Source organism: Neovison vison, chromosome 3, assembly GCF_020171115.1.
Source record: "Neovison vison isolate M4711 chromosome 3, ASM_NN_V1, whole genome shotgun sequence".
Lineage (NCBI taxonomy): Eukaryota > Metazoa > Chordata > Mammalia > Carnivora > Mustelidae > Neogale > Neogale vison.
In genome coordinates, this window is record NC_058093.1 from 12322929 (window position 1) to 12343180 (window position 20252).

A 20252-nucleotide genomic window follows, 5' to 3' on the forward strand; every position below is an offset into this window, starting at 1 on the left:
CTCTAGCCAGACTCTCATCATCTCATTCTAGACTCCTCAGAGCTGTTCTTACCAAACGCAAATATTAATCTTTCTGATACGCATCCTAACTCGTCGGATCTTTATAAAACATAAAACGCGATGATGTTGACGTCTTTAAAGTGTCTAGCAATTCTGTATTCTGTTGTACAGGGAATCAGGTGCAGATGAACGAAATCTGCCTAGATTCCATGACCCAGAGTGACCTGCCACCTTCTCTTTTCTCCCTCTCCTCCGGTAACCAGCTTCGTTTCCTGCCGCTTCACGATATGTTGGTTCTGAAGTCAGGGTCTGATGAAAGCCAGCCTCTATCCCACTTCTGCGATGTCTGTTTTTGGAATAAAGTGTTCCAAGAGAAGTCACACTTGGAATACCCTTCCCTTTTTCCTTCTAGCTCAATGAACCCATTCATCCACTTTCTCCTTCCGATTCAGTTCAACACGTACTTCCTGGGCATGTGCCATTAAATGGAGAGCCTCCTTACAGTGTCTGGTGAGGAGGGCAAGGCTGCATGAAATGGGGTCCCTACCAGCCTGCCAAGGTCTGTTCGGCCTGCTCCAGACCACCAGATCCTTCTCTCCTAGCCTTGTGCAGTAGTTTTTAAGTCTAGACCAGCAGGCGACAGAGTGGAGTGCTCAGAATAGTCCACTGCGGTGTGGGAAGAGTCTACTGGAACTTATGTTTACATTTGTTCATGTCATTTCAAATTTCTAATTTAGAGTATTTTTATAAAGTATGTAATGTGTTAGTACCAAGGTACATGGTAACCATTTATACTCATTGGGCATCCATGTGCTAGCATTTACTAATGGAGTAAATGATTAAAAAATACAGAGCCTCATGGTGGCTCAGTCAGTTAAGTATCCAACTCTTGATGTCAGCTCAGGTCATGATCTCGGGGTCCTGGGCTCGAGCACTGCATGGGGCTCTGCTCCGCAGGGAGTCTGTTTGAGGATTCTCTCTCTCCTTGTCCCTCTGCCTTCCGCTCTGCTCTCTCTCTTTCTAAAATAATTCTTTTGAAAAAAATAGAGCCTCAAATTTAGAACTTTCATTGGGATTTTAGGCAGTCAGCAAACTGGCCCACCCAGGTCCATATATTTTCTCATTCAGAAATATTTGCTAATCTACCCTACAGGGCCAAGCCGTGTGGAAAGATAGAGAAGTCAAGTAAGGGGAGATTGAAACGTCCGCTTTATTTCTGATAGATGCTTCCTGGAAAATGTGGCTTTGTATCAGGGCCTCGATGGTTTGCTAACACTTTATCCCTGCAGTAAGCAGACCTAGTCACAAGCAAAATGGGAAATTATAGGAGGCGGAAAGGTCCTCAGGTGGGGGAAGGGGGATTGAGTGGGGCGGGCTCAGTTTATTCTTCTAAATGCATCTGTGAGCTAAGGCATTTCTTCATGGGGGAGGGAAGGTAGGTAGCAGGTAAAGAGAGGTCACAGCGTTTCTGTAATCTGCAGGTCCCGCCTGGTAATTATACCACTTTTGTTTCAGCTTTTATCACCTCTTAATAAGTAAGATTTTCTGCATTTTCAAAGGTATCTTCCTAAAAAAGAGTACTCTTTTCACCAAAAGTACAAGCAAGACACATAAAACTTGTTGACAGGATTTTGACTTGTGTGCTTGAAGGCCTTAGATGTATCTGGACTGAGGCCTGGAACCTATGCCATTATAGGGCCCTTCCCCAGAAGCCCCTATCTGATTTCCCAAACCCTGCATTAGAACAGAATGTGTGTGTGTGTGTGTCTTTGAAAAGAACGGCGTGGCCATCAATCTGGATATATTGTGAAACTCCTTTCCTAGCTCTACCTCCCCGTTCCCCACTGTTTGCACACACATGCGTACACCCATACAGAGTTCCCTAACATTAAATTTTGCAGTTTTTGGCACATTAGGGAATGGAAGACATAGGTGAAGGCATGTAGTTCTGGAACACAAAGCAAAGAAAAACAGAAGCTTGTTGCTTCTCACTGCTTGTAAGCAGAAGGTAATTTAGTGTCATTCTAGAAAGAGCGAGGAAGGGAGAAAGAGGTGTGTCGGGATCACATCCGGCCCCTGAATGAGGGACTTTGTTGAGGTCTGTTCTCCGGCCTCAATCCTCCTGCCTGACCTCATGAGGTAAAACTCGAACATGACATTCTGAGAGATTAAAATCTATCCCGTTTCTAAATACCTACAGAGAAAGATTTCACAACCTCCCTCAATAACGAATTCAAATGATTAAACATGGGCTCAGAGAACACTTGTCTCCAAAGTGTCAAGGCGTTCTTGCTTCAGTTGAAAATGGTTTCCCTTCTGGAGTGGAAGAGGCAGTCCATCACCATCCTGTGTGACATCGCGGTATTCAGATGACCGCCAGCTTTCCCACTGAATAAGCCAATCCAATGCCATCGTATACCTCTTTTTGTTTATTTTGAATCTTCTGTGTGCTGCCTTCTTCCTCAACTTTCTGCGCCGTGTTTTAGTTGTGGAAACTAGATAAAAGGAATAGATGATGGTTTTTATGTGCTTCCTTAGGTTTATCCACAATAGTCAGCTTAAAAAAAAATACAATGCTCATTTAAAAATCAGCCTTTTTCCTGTCCATTTTGATTTCTTTGGAGGTATTAGGACATTTGTTCATAGTTCTTTAGGATACGGAAGTGTTCTTAATCCAAAACATTAAATGCTAGAAATTTCAAGAAGGGCAGTGAGGGAAATTTTTGAGCAAATATTAGTTAGGATGCCTGTTTGGCATCTGCGATAAAAGCGAAACAACGGTGGCTTCAAAATGTAAATGTCAGTTTCTCCCTGCGAAAATGTACGCGGTGCGCAGGCTGATGCAGGGACTCGTCTTTTTATCTTGTAGCTCTTCCATCCTGTCCGTAAGGCTTCTGTTTCAAGATATTGTCACCCTTCAGCCGAGGAGAGGGGGGCAAGAGGCAGAGGAGACCACACCCCTCGTTTTAAGGGGAAAACCCCCCAGAAGTTATACACCTTCCTTCCATTCACATCCCACTGGCCAGCACGGAGCCGCATGGGGGAGTCTCAAGGGGGTCCTGGATTATGCTGGGTGTGCGTGTGCCCAGGTAGGACTTCAGAGTTCTGTTACCGAAGAGCGGAGGGGACAGGTGATGGGGATAACAGCTCTGCTTCGGGCTCCGTAGAGCCAGCCCGAGAGGCCCGCCTTGACCACAAGTTCAGCCAGGGGACTTTGAAGCCTTGTAGAAAAAACCCAAGGATGTGAAGGAGGAGGCAATCTTGCTGTACAGAAGGAGCCCAGACTACGGGAGAAGACTGGTGGTGTAAGCCTGCAGATCTCAGTCCTGGCCTTGTGTAATGAGGTATGCCTCTTCTGCTGCTAGACTCGAAGTGGATGTTTAATTAACTCCGAGAATATTCTTTGACTACTGTACCACCTAATTATAATAGATTACCTAAGTGAAGTTTCCAAACGAAGTAGGTTCAATATAAAACCAAGATCACAACTTGGCCCGGTTACTCTCGTTTTGGGCCACAGAAGCCACACTAGTCTATCGCCTCTTGATCTAGATCATTCTATTAGTCTGGGGTAGTTCGCTACACTTCGTGTATTTGAGGGCTGTGATGAAAAGAAAAAAATAATAAAACTTTTTAAATGCTAGTAAATAAAAATTTTAAGTTTAAAGAAATCGTACTACTGCTCCCACCCCCTTTTAAGATCTGCATTACTTTAAGAATGTTCTAGGAAAATAACCGTAAAAAGACATTTTGCTGATTACAGTGCTATACATATTCCATCTGGGACTTGCAAGTCCTATTTGTTTACTCGATTAGCCAGGCGCTTTTTCCTGTTAGTGTCCACATTCATCTTTTTCAAGTGGAACCCTGGTTTTCATCTCAGCCTGACAAGACCAACCTGGATTTTGACAGTCACACTGATTTTTATCTATTTAAACTGCTAGAAGCAAAATCCGATTTTGTTCCTGGCTTTTGTTACTGAGAAAAGTAATAAAAACCAAGGCAGAATTAGATCAGGGACATCCATTATTTTAACCAGGAACAAGAAAATAAATGTATAGCTCTCCCTAAGTATTGGATTAATTTAAGGATATGGGGGATGTTAAAAATTGCATTTAAAATGTGTTTCTCGGCTGATCATTTATTTGACGTACAAATTTAACATTTCTATTGTCTGTTGTAGAAATAATAGTATAATAATAACGAAAACTCTCGTGTCTTGAGTTCTCAGTATGTACCTTTCCTGCACAAATTTTTCCGTGCTCAGTGCTTAAGCCTCGAATCAGTTCCATCCGAACTGCATGGCTGCTAACCCAGCAGAGGAAAGGAAAGCCAAGGAGCTTTGGGTGGGAGATAATCAAGAGCTTCTACCTCAACGCCAGCATCCCCGATTGGAGTAGATTACGCATTCTCAGCTGGGGCTACATTGCCCCCAAGAGGGTGAAATTTCATTCCTGAAGAGTGAAAGGGTCAGATACTATTGCTGAAGTCAGAGTGGGGGCGAGGGGGAGATGTGACAATGGAAGAATGGCCAGAGAGAAGGTACGATGCTGGCTTGGAAAACGCAAGGAAACAGGTCCTCTTCTGGAACCTCCGGAGAAGAGTGATGCCCCAGCGACACGTTGATTTCAACCCAGTGAGCTCCATATTGGACTTCTGCCCTGCAGAACTATAAGATAATACATTTGTGTTCCTTGAAGCCGCGAACTTTGTGCTAATTTGTTACAGCAGCAATAGCAAACGAATGCCCCAGTTTCCTCTCTCTTCGTGAGAAGAATAGAATGGTCTATGTCACGGGTTTCTGGTCAACATTAAATAAAATAATCCATGAGAGGTACTTAGCGTAGGGCCTTGCCAGTGTTCAGATGGGCAACGTTTGCCCATCTGTTGCCGTGTTTATGTTGCTGACAGACCTCTTTCTTTGTATCGGTGACAAGAGTCACATTTTAGACTGGCCCCTTCATTACTTTAAAAAGATTTTGTAAATTAGCAGTCCAGTAAGGGAGGGGGGAGCCCCAGGTGGGCAAGCCATTTCAGAGAGAGAGAGAGAGACGTTCCTTTTTTTTTTTTTAAGATTTTATTTATTTATTTGACAGATAGAGCTCACAAGTAGACAGAGAGAGAGGAGGAAGCAGGCTGCCCGCTGAGCAGAGATCCCCATGCAGGGCTCAATGCCAGGACCCTGGGATCATGACCTGGGCCGAAGACAGAGGCTTAACCCACTGAGCCACCCAGGCGCCCCAGAGAGAGACATTCCAAATGAGAGCCTGGCTGGGCGGGGAAGGAAGGATGCACTCGGGTGTATTGTTTTCTTTTTTTAACTTTAAGAAAGTGTGTGTTTTCATTCTTGCTTTTTTATCAACCAAGACAATCCCCACTGAAAAGGAGAATCTTCACAATGTAACGTTCACTGACTTGCTTCTTTAAGTCAGTTGGGTAGAGCCTAGCGTAAATGAAGTCCACACGCTTTTCCCTGTGTTTGTTGAGTCAGTTACTTTCACAGAGAACAGCTTTTGCATTACCACAGGAAAAGAAACTAACAGCCTTGTATTCCTGCTACCCAAGTGTTAGACCTACGTGTGTTTACATATGTTATCTTTTAACTCACAGCATTGCTAGGAAGTAGGAAGAATGACTCTCATTTCCTGCTGGGGAAGAGGGAGTGTCCTCACAGTACCATCATGAAGTAGACAAATAGGTATTATCACTCCCGGGTAGAGCCGAGGACGCAGCGGCTCAGGGAGGGTGGCATCTCTCCTGGTTTGGGTGCGACAGCGATGTGACTGCTCTGGGCTGCCGCTAGCTGGTTGCGCACACAAGGCCTTTTGGTTGAGGCCCGTTTCAGAGCCAGGTTTTTAGTCTTCAGGGTCCACGTACTGGACTTTGTGAGCTCGGAGGTGCTCCGGCTCTACAGTGATATACTCGGGCTAACAAAGTTTCAGTAAGGATGACGGTTCAACCTCTTGTCTTTAGAGCATCTCTCTTTCTAAGGACCAGGACATGCCCTCTCCGGTGTCAGCGGCTCACTGACTTCTCTTGCACCACACCAGTCTGATCCCTGCACTGCCTTAGCATTCACCCTGAAATGTGCCTCTGGCTGGTTCCACCCCTCCCTTGTGACCCTTCAGGGACTGCTTGCTAACCTCAGGATCAAGTTGAGGCTCCATAACCTGGTTCATAGACGTCTTTCTCTCTAGATTCATCTCTTCATTTGGTTCTAGGGATAATGATCACCCTGTCAAGCCCAAATGTCTTTCACATCTTGGCTTTGGTGTATCCGAGTCCCTCTGCTAAAATCATGTTCTCCCTTTTCATTCCCTCTTCACTGCGCCCCATTCCTCTGGGTAATCAGGATCCATGTAGGTCTGACCTCCATCTTGAAGCTTTCCTTGACTCTCCTAATCTTGCTTATTTGCCCCTTTCCCCACAAGTCAAAGTGCTCTAATAAGACCTTGTACTTCTCCTCTAATAGTATGCATTGACATGTGTCCTTTTTATCTGGCTGGTAATCCTCAGCAGAATCAAAAGTTCTCTGAGGCCAGGGTTGGTATTCCACTCACTGTTTTTCTAGTTCTTGGCACAGGTTTGTATATATAGGAAGTTCTTGATAAAATGTTCTTGAATAGAATAGGACTAGAAGACATATATTCAAGGCCTGGCCCTGCTGCTTTTTAGTTGGCAAGTTCCTTATACACTTCAGGTCTTTTTATAAAAAGAGAAATTTCACTGAGATGTTTTGAAGTTCTTTTCCAACATGAACATGCTGGGATTCTAATGCAACTCGTTAGCCACCCAGAAACCATAAATCAGCAGTCATGTTTTGCAAATGATCAGTTGAGCGCATTGCCATGGACTTAATTTTTTGAGCACAGATTGATTATTTCATTCCACCCACTTCTATACATTAGTGGTCAACAGACTCATGCCTGTTCTTATGTTGATATTTTTGTTCTTGACCCAAGGGTTTATTTTCTACAGGGTACTCTCTTCATTTTATACTGATTGGCACATCTGAAAAGGCCTCTTAAACCCAAGAAAATAAGGTCTGTTTATGTCTACCTTTTTGTTCTTATGTCCATCTGTTTTTACCTGGAGGGAGTTAATGAAACTTTTTGCTGTGCCAAGAATTTCAAATGAAGGTAATTTAAGAAACTATTAGATGAGAACTGTAGTCTCAAATAAGAAACAAAATCTGCCATTTTTGCTGATCACTCATGGACTTGAGTTGCCAATAGGTGTAATACCGTATATAATTGTGTGAAGTATATGATATGAAAATAAAAGGAAAAAAGAGAACCACTGACATTCCAGCAGTAAAAGGGTTAATGTCAAATGTGAACCATCACAGTAACTCCCAGGTGATGTCTGCTGGCTAAACTTCCTGCTCAAAGAGTCCAAGGCCACTACGGACTGTATTTGTACTTATACACTATAGAGGTTGCTAATGATCATAGGGATCACAGTATTAGTATATCTCAGTTACTTCTTGTTAGTAAATTAAACATGTTTAGTTATTTCATTCATATGTTCTGTGTCCTAATCAAAAGTAGTAATTTTACTAAGAGTTTTCCCAGATATAATTAGCTTTTTCTAAAATTTGCTCTATATTTCTTGGTAATTGTGACCAATTCAAACTTGAAAACAGACTTAACATTTTTCAAAAGTTGCTTCTTAACCGTATTGCAAAGTCTTGATCAGTGTTATTAAAATGATATACCTAATGGGATAAAACATCAGGACTCTTAGGCAACTCACTACACATGATTTTTGTTTTCTGCTTTTCACTGAAAGTTTTCTTGCCCAATGCAGAATTCCTTTTGTCTTTGGACGAAACTGTATTTGGCTTAGCTGATAGGCTAATTAATTAGCATTAGGATCTTTTCCCCTCTATCTCTGTTATTTTTATGCATTGTTGCTTATTTAGCAGTCCATGGTGATCTCTGACCTCCTGACTCAGCAAAGCCCACTTCTAGGTCAGGTGGCCATGACCTCGTGTGGACAGAGCAATTTGTTAGCAGGACACCAGGAAAACACCAAAGATAAATGGACTTGTTGTTTCTTTACTGACAAGTTACTCTGAGCTCAAAACACAGCCAATGAAAGTGATTTGATGACTCAAATACTTGGTATAGAAACTCTGATGAAAGTCTGTACTTTTCAAGAAAATAATATATCTTTATTTTATATGGAAAATAAGTTGTGGTTTATTTGGGGGACAGTTTTTATATTTGATTACAGATTATGTAAATTACTTTGCAAAAAGTAGATCAGAGGAATTAAGAAAATAATGCTCATATTTACATGTCTGAGAGTTGAAAGTGAATTCCAGTTTTTATGCTGCATATGGGGAATATGAATATGTAAATGAAGTTCAAATCCCTGAAAGTTACTGTTGATGGTCCTGTTGATGAATCAATGAAATAGTACTATAAATTTGGCTGTGTTCTTCTAGCATGTTAATTACTTCCATCATTAAGATCAATGATTTTTTTTTTAAGATTTTATGTATTTATTTTGAGAGAAAGTGAGAAAGAACACAAGCAGGGGAGAGGCAGAGGCAGAGGGAAAGAGATCATCTCAAACAGACTCCCCACTGAGCCCAGAGCCCCATGTGACACTGTATCTCACAACCCCAAGATCATGACCTGAGCCGAAACTAAGAGTCAAACACCCAACCGACTAAGCCATTGAGGCACCCCAAGATCAATGATTTTTAATGGCAGGTGGTTACGGATGCAGTTATCAAACAATGTAGTGCTTTGTCTCATAGCTCTGACTTTTAAAAATCACTTAATTTGGTATTTCGGTAACATCACAGGAAAATAAGAATGTTTTCCTTACCAAAAGATTGAGAAACCCTGCTTTAATTAATCTGCAGTTAAAAACAGGTTGGTTAATGGCAGGATTTATGACAGAGAAGAAACGGACAATAAGCTGTCCCATGCAGCAGGAATCCAGATGTTCCAAGGGTAGGCAGAGGGTGGGTATCTGTAAACCCAAGAAAGGACACACACCTGGCAAAGTTAAAAGGAGGAAGAAGAAAAATACAGTGTCCAGAACAGTTTCGTGCACATAGTAGGCACTCCGTAAATAGTTTTGAGAGAATAAATGAACTGAGAGACCTTCCAGCCATATCAAGCACTGGTGTCATTTACTTCTGATATAGCATACAAAAGTGACCCAAAAATAATAAATGGGAGTGATGAGAAACTTAAATTACTTAGGCATCTGCTAGAAGTCTTACTCATGTTTAAAGGAAGACAGAATTTCAGATACCAACTTACCTTATTTTCATCTCTAGGAAGGTAAAGGAAGTGAAAGAAGCTACTACTTTGGATCTAATTTTAATGAAGAAGAGATTGGTTGGTGAAATAGAGGTAGAAGGAAACCTGATCCATTTATTCAATAACATTTGCATGTCTACCACGTGCCAAAACTCTTGGAAGATAGTGACCATGTCATTTTAGCTTTTATGTTAACCAAAGAGCAGGTGATGGGGATAGCCAGATGTGTATCTCAGATATTAGGAGCGAAATTGCGAACCTCAGAGAAGAAATAAATAGGATTCTATAGGAGAAACTAGATTAAAGAGATGAGAAACCCAACTTTTAAAAACTGAGATTAGGGCTCTTTCTGTGTGCTCTCAAAGCTTCTTAAACTTCCTTCTCAAATTCGTATCACACTGGATCATGAGTGCCTTTGCACTCACTTATCTATTTGTTGTTAAACTTGAAGCTTCAAGAGGGCAGCACTATATCTATCATGTTTATCTTTGTATCCTAGTAAATAAGATCGAACTTGGCATATAGCTGATACCCAGTAAATCACATACACGCGCGTGCACGCGCGCATGTACACTCATTGTATATGTAATGAATTAAGCAAAAAAAAAGATGAAATTCTGATAATATAATGATGAATATTTTCCCAGATTATCAAAGTTAATGCACACACACATTTGTCAACTCTGAGAGTCCACAGTTTTTTGAACAATTAGAACTAGAGGTCTGAAAGTTCTAAAGTAGGTAAAGAGATGGCCATGGCTGCAAAGGGCATGCTCGAATTAACTCAAAATATAAAAGGCCGTTTAAAGAAGAATGCAAGGACAGGCAAATAACCAAGAACAAATACCAAAGAGAGAGATAATCCCACTAGAACGGTGTCAGGAAACCTAGAGTCCAGAGTGAGCTGAAGTATGTAAAAAAAATTCTAAAAACAACAAAAGGGACTTAAAAAGCTGGCAAGGAACGATTCTACAGAAAATGAAGGTCGCAGAATAAACCAGATGTAGAAAATTAGAATGCTTATGATGCCAAGTGTGTTGTTCCTGTTTTTAATAATAACATAGTTACAATTTCTGTCAAGAGTGGAGTATTATTTTTAGTTGTACTTTTTACTGTAGAATTTTATTTTGCTATTGTAGAAAAAAGTACAAGAGAAGGACAGGACCTCTGACGAGAAAAACAAAGGACTGTTCATCTCTTCTTATTCTTGGCTTTTAATCAAGGATCATGATTTCCCACCTGGTAAGGGTAGAACAAAATGATGATAAGAGGAAATTGAGGCCTGTGGCAACATAATACCAGATCCGTAGCCCTTTCTGGTGGATTGGGGTCTCCTGGCCCAGATTGCATCCACGGGCCTGAGAACACTCAGACCTATGACTTTCCCTCTCCAACCACCCATCTTGAAGGAATGTCAGCAAATGGATAAAGCCCCAAATGCCCGGGGATTGGCAAAAAGAGAAAACATAGAATCTCAGCAGAATTTTAGAATTCATTCTGAAATCTTTGAGAACATTCAGAAATGAAAGTTATAATAATTAGACGCCAACAAGAAATCAAGGGGGACTAAGTGATATTCCTGTTTGATAGAGTAATTGGAATGCAAGATGAAGAAAATGTGGTAGTGGGTGCCTGGGTGGCTCAGTGGGTTAAAGCCTTTGCCTTCGGCTCAGGTCATGATCCCAGGGTCCTGGGATCGAGCCCTGAGTCGGGCTCTCTGCTCAGTGGGGAGACTGCTTCCTCCTCTCTCTGCCTGCTTCTCTGCCTACTTGTGATCTCTGTCTGCCAAATAAATAAATAAAATCTTTAAAAAAAAAAAAAAAGAAAGTGATTTACAATTACTTCTGTTTTATTCTAGATTCTTCTTTAATAATGACTTTAACAATGATGAATTGGATAAAAAATAATAGAAATAACAGATACCTGTTGATTCTTATGTGTCAAGCACTGTTCCGTTACTCTCCATATATTAGTTTATTTAATCCTTACCACCATCCCATGCAGTTAATACTTTATTCCCACCTTATAGATGAGTAAGCTGCAGCACAGAGTTTAAGTGACTTCCTCAAGGTCACACATATCTTAGGCATCAGAGCTGAGATTCAAGCCCAGATTGTGTACTTAATGGCATAAGTTATATAAATGATATCTTTCAAGCTTGTGAATGACCGAAGGGAAATGTAGAGCTGGAGTGGAAAGTTGTAGATTTGGTATCCAAAAGAATTCCAGTCAACTGGAAAAACTGGCCAAATAAACAAGACAAAACTGATTTAAAATAAATATATCCACATGCACTTAAGTTCCCAAAAAAAAATCAGCTCTAAAAGTAAAGATTGGGGAAAATGGAACTTAGTAATGGATCGAATAGATCAAATGAGAAAATCTTGGGAATTTCATTAATATAGGCTCATTATGACCAATGTGTAGTGTGATGTGATTGTCAATAAAATGCAAACTTAGGTTGCATTAAAAAAAGGAATAAGCCCATAGAATGAATATATATACAGGCTGTTATACAATATCTTGGTATATAATATGATATAACATAACATATGGTATAGGTATCTTATATACCAGGGTGAGACAGCGCAACACTATGTCACATGAAGAGTGAAAGCACTCGCATAAATAAGGTTCTGAAGTTTCGACAATACAAAATGTTTTATCCATAAAATAATTTAGAGATTTGTGAAGTCCTTACCCAATCTAACATCCTGTGATTCTATGAACAGTTTTATACTGGAATAGAGAAAGCATATGTAGGACAAATGTGACACATGGGGAAGTGTGCTCAGACTATCCGAAGGCCTAGCTAGGAGCCTTGCATGGGAAATTATAGGAATATAGGTTGACTCCATTATTACCTAAGAATTTACTCAAAACTAGTCTCATGCCGAAGCAGCTATGTTAAGAGGGGCAGAATCTCCATCATGGAATTTGTTTGAGCAGACACTGGATGGCTACTTAGCAAGGGTGCTGGAAAGGAGGCTCACTTGTAGTCAGGAAGACAGGAGACCTCTGAGTCTCTTCTGACTCCAGATTCCAGAAGAGCGGACAATTACTAGACCTCTCTCTGTGAAACAGGTAGTGAGGGAAGGATGTTGAGTGTTGAAGCTGTTCCAGCTTGCATGACTGTGGGTAAGTTGAGATCTGGAGATGCATTCCATGGGAGTCAGATAGAGTTATGAACCAAATCAAACAAAAAAATCTAAGCTACACAGAAAGTATTTGTGCCTTTCTGGTGACAATTTTCTTTCGATTTTGCCTCAATGGTAAGTCACAAATTATTTTCCAACAAAGCCATATATTTGGAAGCATTTCGCATCTTGCCTACAAGCAGGCTCTTTCCATGACCATCTCAGACCCCTAGGCACAAAAAGCCCAGAGGAAATATTTCACTTCTGGGAGTATGCCTAGCATCAGCTAGACCTAATTTGATTTCAGTGTTCATTTCAAGCTTTTAAACAGTATGACAATGGCAGAATGAGACACTTCATGGGAAACGTAGAGGAAAGACTGAGGAATGATTACAAAACCACCTTGCCTCCCCTTCTGGAATCCTGGAGTTGCAAGGGACTCAGAGGTCCCCCATTTTCCTGAACTATAAATGAGTCCCTTCTCCAGCATCCCACTAAGTGGTCACCCAGCCTACACCTGAATAAATCCTGTGCCAGGAGACACATGACTCTTACGACAGCACCTTCCACTTAAAGACACCAGATGTTAATATTCCATGTCAACTCTACCTCAGTTGGAAATTTTTAAAAAAATTTAAAGAACAACAAAGACATAAGCGGTAATAGGAAGAAGGGGGAGGGAACACAAGGAGATAGCAAGTAAAGGGAAAGGTGAGCAGGAGGATGAAAAATGGTTTGGCAAAGTGTATTCCACCGAGATTTGTCCTCACTGGGAAGTGGAGAACAAAATTTAAAGCACTGAGAAAATATTGGTCTTTCCATTGATAATTTTTCTATCCCATTTGGCTTTTCTGCCAAGGCAGCTTTACATTTCTAATTCTAATGCTTGTGAATACGAAGACTTCCCAACTGGAGTGAACCCATGAAATAGTTTTAAATAGTTGAACCAAAACAATGGCAGCAGTCTAGGGAGATAAGCCCATGCCTGGGAATCAGTTTCAGACACTGGAGTCCCTGCCTTGCTATTGACCAGCTCTGGGACCTTGACCCGAACTTCTCTACACCTAGTTCCCATATCTGAAACAAAGGATAAAACCCAATGCAGTGCTTGAGGAGTTTTTGTTTTGTTTGCTATTGTCTTCCCCCGCACCTAAGACAGTGCCTCACAAAAGGAGGTGCTCACTAAATGTTTGCTAAATGAATGAATGAATGAGCTCAGCGTATGATAGCTCTTGTTAAAGGCATGACCGTGTTATCAGACATGAGAAGTCTTTGTAAAGCAAGAGGCTGCTGGATTTTCCAGAGATTTGAAGAAGGAGAATGCTTTGTCACAGATCAATTTATTTTTTCCCCATCATATGGCATAGCTTCAGGATTTTTTAAAAAATTAAACTAAAACTGTGAGTATTATGTAGTCTTGGTAGTCTTTCCTTATCCTTCCCCAATGTTTTCTATGAGGTTATCTAGAGTGGTTTCATTCTGTCTAGTCATATATTAGAAGACTTGAAATGAAAAATGAAACCAACTGAAGTCTGGCTGGCAGCCATTCAGAAATAGATTTTTTAAAAAAGTAGATTAATTTTCAAAGACATTTTCCGTCTTTAACACTTACTCATATTTTTAAAAGAACCACTTAGTGAAACAAACAAGAGTGTCTTTTCAGTGTCTGGTTATCTCTTTTTCAAGACCAGTTTTGGTAAATGACATAATATTAACTGTTAGGTATTCCCAGGATATAAATCAGGTAAAAATAGAACCAAATGAAATTTTTAATGCAATTTATGAGTTGCTTTCCTAGAGTGAAATGAAACTCAGCTGCATAGTTTTTGTTTTGGAGTATATATTTAATATTAGTCAGATTAAAGTGTATATATTTGCAAAACTAAAGGGACAAATAATCAAGTTGCATCAAGTTGAAATGGTTAAAAAAAAAAAGGTCAAGTTTTCAATTCAGCATATCAAAAATAATCGAGAAAATTGGGTTTGGTTTCAGAACCCATAACCACAAATGACAGGGGAGTGGGCCAGAGAATTGGGGTGGGGAAAGATGACAAGGAACTCTCCCATTTGCTAAAAAGAAAGCAAAACCAGGACGTGATCTCTTTGCCGCATTACAAGCAGGACAAGTGTATAACCGAAACCTCACCACACACCTTTCGCGAACTGCTTTCCGAGGTCATCTAATCGCTTATCCCTGCTACTCTTAACTCTGTTCAGAGCCAGTCTTAAAATTATACTGCATTACAATAAGCTAAACACTTTGCATCTATCCAAGATACGTAGCGGACCCCCAATAAATATTTATCGGTTGACTTCTGTGAACTCTGGAGGCAGGCTTTCTCTCCGGCCTCACACGTGACTTATGTGTTTCCGCCAGAGGGGTTTCCGGTTCGCCTATCCTCTTCACCGGAAATGCCGTTCCCATAGCTGCCAGAACTTCCCTAAAGTAGTCTAAAACAGCCCCTCCCCGCAGAAGTCCTGTCTGAAAACCCACCTAAGCTAGAGCCTTCTTGCCCCTCTAGAAGCCCCTTTTATAAACGTGACTATAGACATTTCAGGATAATTTAAGATGCCGGTCTTATTTCTCTTGGTTCTGACACACCCCACCCAATGCCCCACGATGTCCATCCCTCCAGAAGGGGCACTGAGTGTCATTTCCCACAGGGACACACATGTGCCGATGACCCTCTACATGCAGTGTCTAGCTGGCAGGCAGTGCCCTCAAGAGACTTCTATGAGTGGATATTGACATTTTTAGCATCAGTAAAAAATCAAACAACCCTGATTGCTCGTCTCTATCAATCCTCCAAGGATGGGTATGGTGGAATCAAGGCGGTGAGAGATGGATCTTTCCCATAGAACAAATGATCAAAACCTAATACATTTACACCTGAAAATTGCTTTAAGGTAGATTGAATGACTAACAGTCTTCCAAAGGGAAATAATATATGGTTTTATATTTATTTGAGAGGCCTGTACAATATTTGAACTACTGTACAAAAACCAGTTTTGATACAATCTTTAGAAAAATGATTTAGAAGAGATTAAACTACATATTGCTGAGGCCTATAGACCATCATAAGCATGCGGTGCTTTCTGAACTTCCCCCGGTACGAGCTAAGCCACAGGGCAGGCTGGAGAGAGGGTCAGGTGTGTGCTCCCAGGCCTCTCATGCTATAAACTAAAGGAGTAAACAGGTGGACCAGGAAAGGGCTTACTACGAAAGAACCCACAGCGTACATATGGGTGTACACAGCAATAAAAATCCATATGTGTGGGTAGAGTTCATAGGGGTGTATATAAATGGTAGTGGTTAAATGTTGTTTAGCATTGGGTAGAAAGCCAATTAATTTTTGTTTTCTCATATTCCATAGAAAGTATACAGTTTTGATGGAGAGGAGTGAACTAGAGGGGTAGTCTAGTGACCTGGTTACCCTAATAACAAGACTTCAGGTGAGGAAGAAATAAAACAAGTAGAAGACATTGGGGAAGTTACCTGCTTAAAGAGATGGGGCACCTGCAGTTTGAGATTGGAAGATGTGGAGGGCTTCAGTGCTCATGATTAGACCTTGACCTTGGGAATGACCAAAATATTGCAGGGTGAGAGGAAGAGGAGGATAAGGAGTGGATTGGAGGGTGTGTAAAGTGATGTAGCTAGAACAGCATTCGATGCTGCTGGTTTTAATAGTGGCACTTAAAATGATAACCTAGTCCTAGATGTTGAACGCCAAGGAATGAATTATTAAAAGCTCATTGCAATCAAAGAAGGAAAAATAAAATGAGAAGACATTTATTCCTCTTTTCCACGTCTTCCCTGAACATTTAATTATCCAAGACACTCTGCTAGGTACTTTGGAAAAGAGAAAGGAGAAGTGGAGTTTATCAGAGACAGGCCTTTGAAAGGGAAAGGATTCTTTCTGTAATTCATTAAATCTATAAATATCTTGTATATTTGAAGTACTTTTAAAGTCCGTATTAATTTTCCCACCATAGCATATTTCAGGTGACAAATTTGTATTTTTTATTACAATTAGAAATTGAAAGAAAATTTACTAAGATAGTAAATATGAACTGTAGAATTTTTAGCATATCATAAAATGGTGAAAATGAGTTTTTATTATCCGTGATTGCATTAGAATAAACTCAAGGGCATTAAAATCATATTCATTCCCTTTCTTTTACCCATCCTTAATACAGTTATCTGAAATCAGAATGTATGAAAGGAGATTTAGTACTTTCTAAGTTGTTCTCTAATTAGCTGTAAGACTTCATTTGAACTTTGCTCTCTCTGTATTGTAACTGCTTATCGTCCTCCGAAGAGTACCTTAGCTGTGAGTTTGGTCACCAGAGCTTCGATCACATCTGGTTAGCCACACGGCTGGAAACTCTGACCTGGCCTGGGTTTCCAAGCCATTCTGCGGCGAAGAGGTCTTTGTGAGAAAGAACATGAAGGACAAATGACCCTGTGGGCACAGAGCCCTGTGAATTTGTATCCCTTCTGGCAATGCTGCATCCGGGCCTTAGCCTGCCACCCACGCCTCCCTGCAGTTGACCTGGTCCTCCCATAAGGTGTCAGCGTCCTGGGGAGGGGAAGGCATAGCCCTATAAGGACACTTTGTGATCAGAAGGTTGCGTTTTGAGGGCCAGCCCCATCACTGGCTAGCTGCGTGAGCAGCTAGATGCCAGGCTTCGTTTCTCACCTGTAAAATGAGGAATATGGAAAAGCAATCACACCGGCTGTGGAGGAATCCAGTGAGATGATTTCTCTATTTATATTTATTTTCTAACACCTGCTGTGTGCCCAAGCACTGTTTTCATCACTTTTACGAACATGAACTCATGTCACCGTCATTACCACCCAATGAGGTCCTTATTATTAGCATCCTCCTTTTACTGGTGAGGAAGCAGAGCTACTGAGAATTCTGGGTCTGCCCAAATAACCAAGACTAGTAAGAGGCAGAATTGGGATCCTGGTAATTATTTATTTTCCGTCATAAGAAAATAAGAAAGAATCGAAATAGCAGAAAGTTGGCAGTTTCCTTTCTGTGATCATTTACGGACGGACACTCTGGATGTTGACCGAAGCACCTAATTCACGCCCAGGCCTCTAGCACTCTACCATAGGGCCAGCGGAGGCGGGGGGGGGGGCACTCCTTGGATGACTTTGCCTGTGGGTCGTGACTCATATGGGCTCTATGCTGGGGACCAAGACAGGCCTGCCCCGAAGGAGAAATAGCATCTTTCTGAAAACATGTTGAATTCACGTACTCGTTTTTTTAAAAATCAAACCAGCAAACAGAGGTAACATACATAGGACTAACTTGCCTCTAGGTAGAACAGGCGTGACAGGTAAGAAAGCCTTCTGCATTCTGCCTTCCCCTCCGCAGCCAGTGGTTATCCCCCACCCCCGTACATCTCCCATGAGCTTTTCACCGGTAAGGACTGAACGTTCACCGTGAGAATTTCATTCCTCCGGATGAGAGCATGACCCTTCGTAAAATGTATATACCCATGGACATGGTAGTACAGGATTCACTTAGTGCACACGTAGCCAGCAGATGCTTCCAGTTAGGTCTAGAACCTGGAACAGGTTTTAGAAGGGGGAGGGGATAGGGCAAGCCATAGGGTGTCGTGCCAGGAATGTTTGCTAATTGACTGATAGGCCTGCACTAGTGTCACGGGAAGATTAGAAGCCTTCCGCAGATGACCATACCCAGAAACTGACCTTTGGAATGATGACTAGAGTCCCAGCCTGTATGTCCCTTAGCCTCCGAGGCAGTCCGTGTAAAGGTTGCAAGTTCGGTCTTAGAGCTGCGCCTTCCCTAGGATAGGAAGAGTGGAGAACTGGGAATTCACTCGTACGAGCCTGAAGGCAAAAGCACCGGCCAGTTCGCAAGCCATTTCCTGAAGGTGAGTCCCTCCGAGCCTCAGGTGGCTGAGGCCACTAGCCTACCGCGGGTTACTGGGCCACACCCAGGATCCTGCCACCTACCCTGGTTTCTGATTCCACCCGCGTCACTACTGAGATGACTTACTGGTCATGGTAAAAGCATGTCAATAAAGGTGGCCGGTCGGAGAACTGGGCTCATCTGCCTGGTGAGAGAGCCAGAAGCTCGGGCCTTGCACGGGGAGCCCTGATTTGGGACACGCTGGGAAGCCTTAAAAAGTGAGTTGAGGTTGATTTTGTCAGAAAGCCTTAGGAGGAACAGTAATTGTGCTGGGGGTGCTGAGGGGTGGGGCTTATCAATGCATTAGAGGGGCTGGCTCCTTGTGGGTTCTCTCCTGCTGGATATCAAGGTGCTGCCTCAGTTTCCTAGTATTCCCTCCCCACCCAAGGCCGGGGCCTGTGAGGCCGTCCTCTTACACTGTCTTGACTGGGCCAGGGCCATTTCTAGGAAGCAGGAAAAACCTTTCCATGCTACTTTGAGAAGATCATTAAACGTTTACTCAAAGAGTTCTGACTTCATGAATTAGGAATATTGTGAGCTTCTTGGAACAGAGGTTTCTGCAAGGAGACGCGGCTCTGAAAAACGGATGGTTCCTTTACCGGGTGTTTATTCCACGACAAATGAGCCAGCTTCCACAGAGCTGGCTTCGTACGTGTAGCTTCTCTTTGCCAAGTTGAGTTAGGATTTCTCTTTGCCAGTCCAGAGTTATGTTGCAGAACCACAATGCATGTTTTCTTTGGAGGCGACTATCAGGGTTTCTTTTATAAAGTTGCTGTAAAAAGTTTTTAAAAAGCATGCAGCCCCCGCTGACGGCGAGCCCGCCTTGCGCCCTCTGCCGTGCGGGTGTCTGCATCGGCCCCGGGGCTGCTCTGCCCTGGTGCTGGAGCCAGCTCCGTTCCACCTCTGATTTCCTGAGTCTACACTCTGATTTCCTTCTCCACCTCCTCGTCTGGCCTTCGTCTGTGTTTTCGTGTCCATGTCTGTCTCCCTCCGGTGACAGAAGGATTCAGTAGGTCCAAGTTGAGCAGTGTGACTCAAGTAAGTAGCTTACTCTCTGTGCTAACATTTCGTTTTCTGTAAAATGAGGCCAGCATACTCCATAGAATTATTAGGAGGATTAAAGGAGTTAATACGTGCAAAGTGCTTAGTGCGGTGCCCGGTCCACAGTAAGAGTTCGGTTAGGGTTCTTTTGTAACCACTGCGCACAGTCCCCATAGAGCATGAGAACAAGCATTGCTCTCTGTAGGACTTGCCCATAGCTAGGGGACTAGGAAAGAGAAGGAAAGGGTGTTCTTTTTCAGCATTTGGGGAGTCTGTGTAATGCAGTTGGTGCTCTGGTGTGTGAAGGAGAATTGCGCTGGGCTTTTGTGTCCACACCCCTCTGGGATCAGAGATTTGCTCGAGGGGCAGGAGGGGGATGGGAGCAAGCAGGTGTAATCTGCAGTAAGGGAGCCTGTTAGAGCGTGCTTCTTCCGAACCTCACAAGGCCAGTCACTTCACCTTTCCCAAGGCATCTCTGAAGATGGGCATGTTTTAAAGCCTCGAGCTGACATCACCGCATCTTGAAACATAATTGAACGGCTGGTACAAGTGGGTACTTGCACCGGGCCCAGGTCACCCACATCTCTATGGAAACGCATGTTTGCCTGAAAGCCCAGCGATCAGAAGCAGAGCCTTCCCCGAGCGCCAGCATCGGGTCACTTTTAGTAAAAAGCATTTATTTATATTCTCAAGCCGTCAGAGACATAGGAAATGAAATAATTTCACATTAAATAGAAAAATCCTGCTACAGCTGAATGCTAAGAAAGCCTGCCACACGCCCACCCCGGTGCTTGCAGGGCCCAGGATCCGCTGCATTCATTGATTTGAGTTCCCCTCTGCTC

General features: G+C 42.3%; 1 protein-coding gene across 7 annotated transcripts in view; it reads left to right on the forward strand.

Annotated features, from left to right (window-relative positions):
* Positions 1–20252, forward strand: part of SPATS2L (spermatogenesis associated serine rich 2 like) — a 162622-nt gene that overhangs the window by 50854 nt on the left and 91516 nt on the right. Inside the window, exon 1 of one of the 7 annotated variants that reach the window (XM_044241252.1) lies at positions 18482–18587. The exons of the other annotated variants lie outside the window; for them this stretch is intronic. The gene's annotated coding sequence lies outside the window, so the exon portion shown is untranslated. Of the gene's footprint in view, positions 1–18481; positions 18588–20252 lie in introns of those variants that run through there. 7 annotated transcript variants of the gene reach the window in all.